This window comes from Triticum urartu, chromosome 4 (genome assembly GCF_003073215.2).
Source record: "Triticum urartu cultivar G1812 chromosome 4, Tu2.1, whole genome shotgun sequence".
In the NCBI taxonomy this organism is placed as follows: Eukaryota; Viridiplantae; Streptophyta; class Magnoliopsida; order Poales; family Poaceae; genus Triticum; species Triticum urartu.
In genome coordinates this window covers 593,563,704-593,576,106 of record NC_053025.1, presented here as the reverse complement: position 1 = coordinate 593,576,106, position 12,403 = coordinate 593,563,704, and the positions used below count along the sequence as shown (strand labels likewise).

The window sequence follows — 12,403 nt, the reverse complement described above, 5'->3', positions numbered from 1 at the left end:
CCTTAGACACGTGTCCATGGTTGGTTCCCCTAAAAAAGAGAGAGCAGATAGGTCAGCCTTTTGGTCAAAAAGAAAAAAAAGATAAGTCAGCCGTCAGCACTCCTTAAGAAAAAGCAGATAGGTCAGCCGATCAAAACAAATCTTAAAATAGACAGAAAAAGGTTCCAGTAGAAAAAGGACAAACTGAAAAATGTTCGAAAAGAGGTTCGCGGTCATTGAAACTATTTACTCGTAGATCCGACCGGCGACGGCCCTCTCGCCTCCTGGAAGAACCCTCCGGGAGCTAGGGTTTCCGCCGCTGTCCCGCGCGTCCTTCCTGTCGTCGCGCGCGGAGCGCATGGCCGGCGGCGAGACTGCGGCGGTACCTGCGGAGGCGGAGACGGGCCTGCAGTTCTCGCGCTGCGACGAGGTTCCCGATTTCGAGTTCGCTTTCAATTCGAAGGCGTTCTCGAACATCTACTGGAGGTAGAGGTCGTCGCCGGCGACGACGGAGGAGGATCTCTCCCCGACGCGGCCAGCCAGGAGAAAGGTGCGTAGAGTCTCGTTCACCCCTCCCCTAATTCTTTCCCCCTTATCGCCGCTGGATGGATCTAGCGTTTGTAATTACCTGCATGTTTGATGCGATTCGTACATACAGTAGATCTGTGCGTGTGTGGGCTTCTTGCACTTGATTTGTGATGCTTGGCCTAATTTCGTTTCTGAAAGTGGTTCAGGGCTTCAGGCTGACCCTCTATCAATGTGGTTTAATTTTAGGGTTTAGCATAAGGTGTAAACAATGTAATAGAGAGAATCCATAAGTTATGTGCTGTGGGTGACTACTATGCTGTGTATATGTAAGAGTCTCCCTCGGGACCGGTATATAGGGCGGGAGGAAACATCCCCGGTAACCAAAGGTGTGCGCACCATGGCAACACACCTCTTTAATGACACCGCAAATCTCTTGTTCGTTTATTAATGAGCTATAATATCTGCGCGTGTGGATGAGAGTTAAGGCTGAGCGACAAATCTGTTCCCGGGAACGTCTTTCTGTGGCTGCTTCAGCAAACTTGAACGAGGACATGACTTGGAGGAATGGCACACGATCACTGGCCTTCTACGATTTTGTTCTCTGGCCCATAAGAGAGGGTCTCTGATATTGACAGCGGTGCATGCTCATTTAATTGAACTCAATTTTGTAGAGAAAAAGTAGTTAACCAATGAACATTAGTTTTGAACCAGAGATTGTACATTATCCACACGCCAAATCTGCCAATTATATTATGTTTCTGAATGTATCCCAGAAACGGAAGAACATATTATTACTATATATGTTAGTGCTTGACTATGGATTTGTATTTGGAACGCTGGAAAAATTATTTCACGACTTCATAATTCTATTTCATATGTTAGTAATATGATCCTTTTTATTTGAAGAGGAGATGTGGAGAGGAAAGAATTACATAAAACTTTAGAACTCTGCAGTCTCCACAGCCATGTTGCCTCACTTGCCTCTTCAAGCATGGAATATGTCAATTAGGCTGCTTGACAAACTCTTATGTTTAAGTATTACAGATTCATGTTGTATATATTGTAAGTTTTCACCTGAGGTCTTATCATGGAAATGTACGACAAAAATGACAATGAAATTCGGGCTTGACTAAATCAACATCAAACTTATTCAGAGAAAACAACAAATGTCTTCCAGTGTCCATACATACGACAAAGATGCCACAAATATTAGTCGTACATTTTGATGTGGCAGCGCTGTTAACTTTTTTTTTCCATATTCCTTGTCCCTGCAAACATAAAATAAGATGAATACACTGCATTTGAGAGTAGCGTCTGTATATAGTCACTCCCTCCAGACTGGTATATAGGGCGGGAGGTAAAATATCCCCGGTAACCAAGCCGTGCGCGTCACCGGAATACACCTATTTAATGAAACCCCAAATCTCTTATTCATTTATTAATGCGCTAATATGTGCGTGTGCGGATGGTAGTTAAGGCTGAGCGACTAATCTGTTCACGGGAACGGCTTTCTGTGCCCGAGGACATGACTTGGAGGAACGTCACACAATCCCTGGCCTTCTACGAGTTTTTTTTTCTCTGCCCCATGTGAGGGGTCTCTGACAATGACAGCGGTGCATGCTCACTTAATCGAACTTTATTTTGTAGAGAAATGTAGATTGGCTTTGAACCGGAGATTGTACTATCCACACGCCAAATCTGCCAATTGTTATGTTTCTGAATGTTTCCCAGAAAAGGAAGAACATATTATTACTATATATGTTGTACTTGACTATGGATTTGTATTTGGAATGCTGGAGAAAATATTTCGCAACTTCATAATTCTATTTCATATGTTAGTAATATGATCCTTTATATTTGGAGAGGAGATGTGGAGGGAAGAACTACATAAAACTTTAGAACTCTGCAGTCTCCACTGCCATGTTGCCTCACTTGCCCTTTCAAGCATGTAATATGTCAATTAGGCTGCTCGACAACCTCTTATGTTTAAGTATTACAGATTCATGTTGCATGGATTGTAAATTTTCACCTGAGGTCTTATCGTGGAAATGTACGACACAAATGACAATGAAATTTGGGCTCGACTAAATCAACATCAAAGTTATTCAGAGAAAACAACAAATGTCTTCCAGTGTCCATACATATGACAATGATGCAACAAATATCTAGTCCAACAATTTGATGTGGTAGTGCTGTTAACCTTTTTTTTTAATATTCCTTGTTCCTGCAAACGTAAAATAAGATCAATCCACTGCAATTGAGACTAGCGACTGGACAGTGGAAGTGCTCAATGATGCAATTCAGAAATTTTGGAAAGAAGTTACTTGAGCTGAAACCTGAAGTTCTACTACTTTGTTGTCCTTTCTGGAAACGCGGGTTCTGAAATTCTTGGTCAAGTTTCTGAAACTTTCAAAAGGCATTGTGTAAGTTTGGCTATTGACAAATAATTATCTGATAAAGTTATACGAAATTCTTGTTGGGTGATTAGGATAACATCTATGATCACTTTGCTCAGTGAACTACAGGCATGCTTGCTGGCTGCAGTAAATGGCCGTTCAATCTTTGTGATAATTTTAACCATTTTATCATACATCTGAAGATTGACTAAACGAATCTGCTCCATTGAACAGAATGTTCCAAGCATTTTAACAGAAAAAATCTATCTAATGGTCGCTTTGTACATTTTTTTCCTAGTTGTCTTGTTTCTCATTGATCTTGTTTTTTTTGCAGCTGATGAAGGACAGAGTATTGACTCTTCCTCAACCATGGCAGCCAAAGCAATTTCAGCAGTAAAGGCCCTTTATATAAACTCGGCAATTCTTGCCGCAAGAAGTCCTTTCTTTCAAAAGGTAATTTTCATAGCCATGTGAAATGTATTTGTTATGTAGTCAGTTCAAGTTTCTAATAAGCTTCAGTTTCTTAGCTTTTCACAAATGGGATGAAAGAATCTGATGAGTCACATCCAAGAATTAGGATTGCTGATTCAGGTAATATTATAGCTTAACTGTAACATTCTTCCTCTTACTTTTTATTCTAATTCTCTATTGTGGTTGTGTTACTGTTTATATTTTGTATATAAAACATTGATTATTTGTGGTAAATAAATATTATGTTTTGTAGTGTTTCTACCACTTATAGGACTAGTTACGCAGACTTTTTTTGAAAGAAAGTTACGCAGACTTCACACACACGTTTCTAAGTGCATGTTCGCACTTTCTTAAAATTACAGAAGAACTTTCCTTATTGAGGTTAATAATTAATTGTATGGTAACTAATTTCATTTGATAATTCAAACTCGTAGTGTGGATTGCGAAGCAATGGCGGTAGGTAACCAGTACTATAGGGCTATCATATAGAGTATCCACCAGTGTGTGTCGTCTCTGTAGTCAGTGATGTGGGCAATTCGTGGATTAATTAACTCTCTCAATTATCTTTGTAATTAATATGAAATTATGAGGCGCTTTGCAAGGTGAAACTTAATTTATGAACCATTGGATCTGATTGTATCGAATGGTTGATATCGTTTGGATTCCGCTAACTCATACGTTTTCTATTATAGTATAGATAAAACTTTTCCATGATTGGAAAAGGTTAATCCAAGGTGGAGCTTTTCTTACTTCTTTTTTGCACTGTTCTCTTAATCCTTGTGCCTTTACTGTTTTCCTTCTACTTGGAACAGAAGAAAATTCCCTTATGGAGCTTCTAAGATTCATGTACAGTGGAAAGCTGACAACAATTGAGCCCACTCTTCTGCTCGACATCTTAATGGGTGCTGACAAATTTGAGGTTCCTGCTTGCATGAGGTACTGCACTCAGTTACTCATAAGCCGGCCTATGACCACAGAATGTGCACTGCTATACCTAGGCCATCCATGCTCCATTTTAATGGCTGCTGAAGTTCAGAGTTTAGTACGTGCAGCGAAGGGATTCCTTGCCAATAAATACAAGGATTTTGATAAGTAAGTGACCACTATTTGATGGAGCAATGATTTTTTCTTTTTGTTTCGGAGAAAATGTTGATATTGATGTCACTAATTATATTGTTTATATGTCACTCATAGCATTATTTATCTCATTTCAGGTTCCAAGATGAACTGATGAACATCTCTCTTGTTGGAATCGAAGCCATCTTTTCGAGCAGTGACCTACACGTGTTATGTGAAGATGTGGTTTATTACTTCTTGCTCAAGTGGGCCCGTGTGCGATACTATTATTCGGAGGAGGAAAGGCGCAAGGTCTTGAGTTATCGCTTACTTCCACTGGTACGCTTCAGTAATATGAGCTGTGATGCACTGCAGAAGGTCCTAAGATATGAAGATGTTGATATAGACCATGAGTACTTAACTAAGCATATTGCTGAGGTACTTCTACACAAAGCATACCCAAACCAGATGGAAGGTGCTCTTGCAGCAAACGTGACAACATGTTGGCAATTTGCTGAGCGAGCTTACGACTTCAAACTTGTGAGAGTGGTTGCTTTTAATCAACCCTGCCCACAGGTTACAGTTTACATGGATCTAAAGCGTGATGAGTGTTCCCGACTCTTCCCATCAGGAGGTATATGCACGCAAATTTTCCATCTCGCAGGGCACAAATTCTATCTCTTGGCAAACTGTAAAATGGTTGAGCAGGCAACATCGTACAGCTTTGCCCTATCATTAAATATTTTTGATGAGCCGGCAGGCTCAATATGTTTAGATATTGAGTTTGCTGCAAGGACAAAGCCGTTAGGAAAATTTGTGAGCAAGTACGGATATAAGAACACCATGACTGGTGATCGGTCGCAGGGATGCGGTGATCTTTTCGGAATGCCATGGTCGACGTTCATTGCTGATGACAGCCTCTTCATCGATGGCGTGCTATATCTGAGAGCCGACTTGACTCTGGTGGTGCAGCCTGAATTACAGACCTGATCTGATATCTCACTCAGCAGAGTTAATTGGGTAGTGTCTTTTGTGCAGTATCAGACGCTTCAGTCTGAAGGGCAATGAACAGACTAGCTGATGTACGTGGGCCGGCTGCTACTGCATTTACTTAGTAATATATGTGTGTGTTTGTGTGTTGCCTTTGTATGTCGTTGTTGCATGTTGTACCATACAGTTTATGTGGAGAAGCTTTCTCTGTGTTGGTCGTTGTCTTATAAGTGGTCTGTTGGATCCATGATGCAGTTGTAAGTGTCACAAAGTTCAATGGGATTTCAGTTATAATTTTGGATATTGTTGCTTGGCTGGGCATATGGGCAGTGTGGGCTGTTGGGTCGACGCTTGGTGCGGTCTTGTATAGCTATTTTTTGCTTCTGCTGGAATGTTTGGTGCCTGAATGTGAATGATGTAAGTAGATTGCACTTGTTCAGCTGGAAGCATTGGAGCGCGATGAGCTTCCTGGCCATTCGTTGTGGAAGCGAGGTCGATGTCCAGTGCTAGACGTTGCGCTATAGCTGACTGCAAAAAACTTGAGAGTTGATAACTGGCTTCATCTGGCTTATTATCCCCCAGTTCCTTAATATATAGTTGGTTTTCTAAAAATCAAGTTTCTTAAGCTTTGACAGGATTTATAGAGAAACCCATTCTAAAAAAATAGAAACATTTTTTAAACTAGAATACTGAATTTATACCGTGTAAAATTATATTTCGTCATGAATCTAATGATAATGATTTGGCATTCTAGAAATTGATAATTTTTCTATGAAGTTAGTGAAAGTATACAAATTTTGACTATAGAAAATCTAATGTGCACTATACTTTGATTCTTTGGAACGAAGTGAGTAGAGTTTCCTTACAACAGTGTCCATATATACTACTCTACGTCCATCCACTAGAAATGAATGAAACTGAAGCACCAAGACTCATCTACTCACTCCGTTCCTAAATATAAGTCTTTTCCGAGATTTCAATAAGGACTACATACAGATGTATATAGACATATTTTCATAGTTTAAAAAACTGAACCGGTTATCGAACCGGCAAGGCTGTCGGTTCTGGTTTATCGATCAGACCGCCGGTTCACCGGTTCGATTGTCGGCTTTCTAAGCAATGAATAATATATACTTTATCAATAAATACATCAATCAATAGATAAAGAATGTGTAATCACACATAGAGTAACTAGTAACTACTACTCCCTCCGTAAGGAAATATAAGAGCGTTCAGATCACTACTTTAGTGATCTAAATGCTCTTATATTTCTTTACCAAGGGAGTACATGTTAATATCTAATTCATGTATGTGATAAAAAATGTGTAGTTGTTGCCACGCGGAGCCGGAGCGGCAGGGTCGATGCACCAGGGCGCCGAGAAAGGGTGGTTGCGGAGGGGGGGGGGGTGCAACGTCTGATGAATTTGCCTCACTAGTAGAAAACAGGGCTTTCTTTCGCGCCAGATAAGCCCATTAGTCCCGGTTCAGTCACGAACCGGGACTAATGTGAGCATTGGTCCCGGTTCGTGCGGCTAAAGGCATTTGTCCCGATTCAAATGAGCCATTTAGTCCCGGTTTGAGACACGAACCGGGACTAAAGGGTGCGATGCCCTTTAGTCCCGGTTCGTGTCTCAAACCGGGACAAAAGGTCCCATTTTCAAACTCCACCCCCGGATCACCTTTTCAGTTTTGTAAAAAGCAAAAGAAAATGATAAAAACTTCAAAAAATAAAATCCTTCGAGATGTAGTTATATTACTACATCTACTAGTTAGAAAAATTAAAAAACTTAAATTTGGACATGTTTTGCAAAAAAGTGTCATGAAAAAGTAAAACGGCTATAACTTTTGTATACGACGTCGAAAAAAACCGTATAATATATCAAAATGTTCAACATGAAAATCCGCATCCGATTATATATGAAAGTTGTACAATATTGACATGGAACAATCAAAAATTATAGATACGCCGGAGACGTATCAATTTGCATTGTGAACAATCTCATAAAAATGAAGAATGGAATTTGATGTATTGACTGACATACCAGTAGTGACCTCAATGTCACGAAGCTTGGCCGCCCGCATAGCGCACCTTAGCTGCATGTCATCCACATCCGGCTGCTCCTGGAGACGACTGCTCATCCGCCGCCCCTTAGAAACAGGATCCGGTATCCCTCCATAAGCAATGACCTCCTCCTGCGTGACCCTGTTTGGGGTAGGGCCTCCTGCCCGACCCCCAACAGAGCTCAACTGAACTAGAACACCGAAGAGTCACCAAGAGGCCTCGAAGCCTCCCGCGGCATCGGCCAATGCTCGAATCCCGGGGACGCCACGGGATCCCCACCAACCACGGGCGCAGCCGAAGCACCTGAAACAGGCGATGCCGCTGGATGTCGCGTCAAAGCGATGAAGGGCGAACAGGGCCCCTGGCTGCCAGCCCCAGCCGACCCTCCCACCAGGGTTGCCGTCGCTGGTGACGGCGCCACCGGAGGCGTCAGAGGGTGCATCGCCTGAGGGGGAGAAAGGGGTACGCAGGCCTCCTGCCCACATGCCCCTCCGAGGTCCTCCGGTCCCCCTCGGGAACCCATGGCCGCAGATCCTTCCCTGAGCCCCTTCAGCGGAGATGAAGAAGTCAAGGAAGAAGGCCGGACCATTTGCCCGCCTCCTCCCGCCACGGCGTCCAAAGCAGCCGCCACCTCCAACCTATGCAACGGAGATGAGGAAAGGGGCAATGGCGGCCTCCTGTCCACCGACTCCACCCTGTCCATCCAGCACTATCAAAGACTCACACCCCACAGCCACCGGCGGAAGATGTTCCGACGGGTCGTCCAAATCAACTCGATCCCTCCAAAGACGAGGAGGCGTGGAGAAAGCCCCCAAGGATCCAAGTTGCAGCATGTTGGTTGGAGCAGAAACCGGAGACTTCTCATTAGCAGGCTCTCCTGCTTTAGATGAAGTTGAAGTCCCTCTAGCCTTGTCACCATTTGTTCTGTGCACTATCATCCTGGTTCCCGAAGGCACCTCCACCCTCAGAAGTATCCATATGATGTACCTCCTCAAAGTCCTGAAATAAGTTTGGATCCTCATACTCGACATCCAGCAAATACACGATGCCCTCATGAGTCCATCTTACCACATCCGGCAAGAACTCAATGTTAGCAACACTTACAAGCAAACATGCCGCCCCATGAGCGCATATGAAGGGCATATCCACCTGTTCCGTCTTGCCAAGCAGGGATCCTAGGCTCCATGTGACCAAGAAATTATCCAGTGGTTCAGATGGTGCCCCCACAAAACGGACCCAAATCTGAGTCAACGGCGTATGATGTCTACTACACAACCTTCTTCTTGTAGACGTTGTTGGGCCTCCAAGTGCAGAGGTTTGTAGGACAGTAGCAAATTTCCCTCAAGTGGATGACCTAAGGTTTATCAATCCGTAGGAGGCGTAGGATGAAGATGGTCTCTCTCAAGCAACCCTGCAACCAAATAACAAAGAGTCTCTTGTGTCCCCAACACACCCAATACAATGGTAAATTGTATAGGTGCACTAGTTCGGTGAAGAGATGGTGATACAAGTGGTATATGGATAGTAGATAAAGGTTTTGTAATCTGAAATATAAAAACAGCAAGGTAACTAATGATAAAAGTGAGCGTAAACGGTATTGCAATGCTAGGAAACAAGGCCTAGGGTTCATACTTTCACTAGTGCAAGTTCTCTCAACAATAATAACATAATTGGATCACATAACTATCCCTCAACATGCAACAAAGAGTCACTCCAAAGTCACTAATAGCGGAGAACAAACGAAGAGATTATGGTAGGGTACGAAACCACCTCAAAGTTATTCTTTCCAATCAATCGTTGGGCTATTCCTATAGGTGTCACAAAACAGCCCTAGAGTTCGTACTAGAATAACACCTTAAGACACAAATCAACCAAAACCCTAATGTCACCTAGATACTCCAATGTCACCTCAAGTATCCGTGGGTATGATTATACGATATGCATCACACAATCTCAGACTCATCTATTCAACCAACACATAGAACCTCAAAGAGTGCCCCAAAGTTTCTACCGAGAATCACGATGACGAAAATGTGTGCCAACCCCTATGCATAGGTTCATGGGCGGAACCCGCAAGTTGATCACCAAAACATACATCAAGTGAATCACGTGATATCCCATTGTCACCACAGATACGCACGGCAAGACATACATCAAGTGTTCTCAAATCTTTAAAGACTCAATCCGATAAGATAACTTCAAAGGGAAAACTCAATCCATTACAAGAGAGTAGAGGGGGAGAAACATCAAGATCCAACTATAATAGCAAAGCTCGCGATACATCAAGATCGTAACCTCAAGAACACGAGAGAGAGAGATCAAACACATAGCTACTGGTACATACCTCAGCCCCGAGGGAGAACTACTCCCTCCTCGTCATGGAGAGCGGGATGATGAAGATGGCCACCGAGAGGGATTCCCCCTCCGGCAGGGTGCCGGAACGGGTCTAGATTGGTTTTCGGTGGCTATGGAGGCTTCTGGCGGAACTCCGATCTATTGTGCTCTGATACGTCATTTTGCATCATGCTTATAAGCAATATTTATTTGCATTATGGGCTGTTATTTCACTTTATATCACAATACTTATGGCTATTCTCTCTTATTTTACAAGGTTTACATAAGGAGGGAGAATGCCGACACTGCAATTCTGGTCTGGAAAAGGAGCAAATATTAGAGACCTATTCTGCGCAAATCCAAGAAGTCCTAAAACTCCACGGAACGTCTTAAAAGAAATAAATAAAAATCCATGCCAAAGATGAAGGCCAGGCCCACACCCTTCTCACGAGGGTGGGGGCGCCCCCCCTAGGGCGCACCCCCTACCTCGTGGGCCCTCTGGTGGCTCTCCGATGTCCATCTTCTCCTATATGAGATCTTTCGATGAGAAAAAAATAAGAAGGAACTTTTCTGGACGAGACTCCGCGTCACGAGGCGGAACCTTGGCGGATCCAATCTAGAGCTCCGGCAGAGCTGTTCTGCCGGGAAACTTCCCTCCGGGAGGGGGAAATCATCACCATCGTCATCACCAACGCTCCTCTCATCGGAGAGGGCAATCTCCATCAACATCTTCACCAGCACCATCTCTTCTCCAAACCCTAGTTCATCTCTGTATCCAATTCTTGTCTCAAAGTCCGGCATTGGTGCTAGTAGGTTGCTAGTAGTGTTGATTACTCCTTGTAGTTGATGCTAGTTGGTTTATTTGCTGGAAGATCATATGTTCAGATCCTACATACATGTTATTACCCCTCTGATTATGAACATGAATATGCTTTGTGAGTAATTACGTTTGTTCCTGAGGACAAGGGAGAAGTCTTACTATTAGTAGTCATGTGAATTTGGTATTCGTTTGATATTTTGATAAGATGTATGTTGTCTAGCCTCTAGTGGTGTTATGTGAACGACGACTACATAACACTTCACCATTATTTGGGTCTAGAGGAAGGCATTGGGAAGTAATAAGTAGATGATGGGTTGCTAGAGTGACAGAAGCTTAAACCTAGTTTATGCGTTGCTTCGTAAGGGGCTGATTTGGATCCACATGTTTCATGCTATGGTTAGGTTTACCTTAATACTTTTGTTGTAGTTGCGTATGCTTGCAATAGAGGTTAATCATAAGTGGGATGCTTGTTCAAGTAAGAACAGCACCCAAGCACCGGTCCACCCACATATCAAATTATCAAAGTATCGAACGCGAATCATATGAACGTGATGAAAACTAGCTTGACGATATTCCCATGTGTCCTCGGGAGCGCTTTTCCTATTATAAGAGTTTGTTCCGGCTTGTCCTTTGCTACAAAAGGATTGGGCCACTCTTGCTGCACTTTATTTACTTTTGTTACTTGTTGCTCGTTACAACCTATCTTATCACAAAACTATCTGTTACCACTTATTTCAGTACTTGCAGAGAATACCTTGCTGAAAACCGCTTATCATTTCCTTCTGCTCCTCGTTGGGTTCGACACTCTTACTTATCGAAAGGACTACGATAGATCCCCTATACTTGTGGGTCATCAAGACTCTTTTCTGGCGCCGTTGCCGGGGAGTGTAGCGCCTTTGGTAGGTGGAATTTGGTAAGGAAAAATTTATATAGTGTGCTGAAATTTACTGTCACTTGTTACTATGGAAAGTAATTCTCTGAGGGGCTTGTTCGGGGTATCTTCACCCCGTCCAGTAGAGCAAAGAGTTGCTCCTCAACCTACTGAACCTATTGAAAATGAAATTCCTTATGAGTATCCTTCGGGTATGATAGAAAAACTGCTAGCTAATCCTTTTACAGGAGATGGAACAAAGCATCCTGATGAGCACTTAATATATGTGGATGAAGTTTGTGGATTATTTAAGCTTGTAGGTATACCCGATGATGTTGCTAAGAAGAAGGTCTTCCCATTATCTTTGAAGGGAGACGCATTGATATGGTATAGGCTATGTGATGATATGAAATCATGGGACTATAAAAGATTGAAGTTGGAATTTCATCAAAAGTATTACCCTATGCATCTTGTTCATCGTGATCGCAATTATATATATAATTTCTGGCCTCGCGAAGGAGAAAGCATCGCTCAACCCTTGGGGGAGGCTTAAATCAATGTTATATTCATGCCCCAATCACGAGCTCTCAAGAGAAATGATTATTCAAAATTTATATGCTCGGCTTTCTGATAACAATCGCACCATGCTCGATACTTCTTGTGTTGGCTCTTTTATGATGAAGACTACTGAATTCAGATGGAATTTATTGGATAGAATTAAACGCAACTCTGAAGATTGGGACCTCGACGAAGGTAAGGAGTCAGGTATGACACCTAAGTTTGATTGTCTTAAATCTTTTATGGATACCGATATTTTCCGTAAGTTTAGCACTAAATATGGACTTGACTCTGAGATAGTAGCTTCTTTCTGTGAATCTTTTGCTACTTATGTTGAT

The 12,403-nt window shown here is 42.6% G+C and overlaps 1 pseudogene; it reads left to right on the top strand.

The window, feature by feature from the left end:
- Positions 1-261: 261 nt before the first annotated feature.
- Positions 262-5,612, top strand: LOC125554326 (annotated as a pseudogene).
- Positions 5,613-12,403: the final 6,791 nt, after the last annotated feature.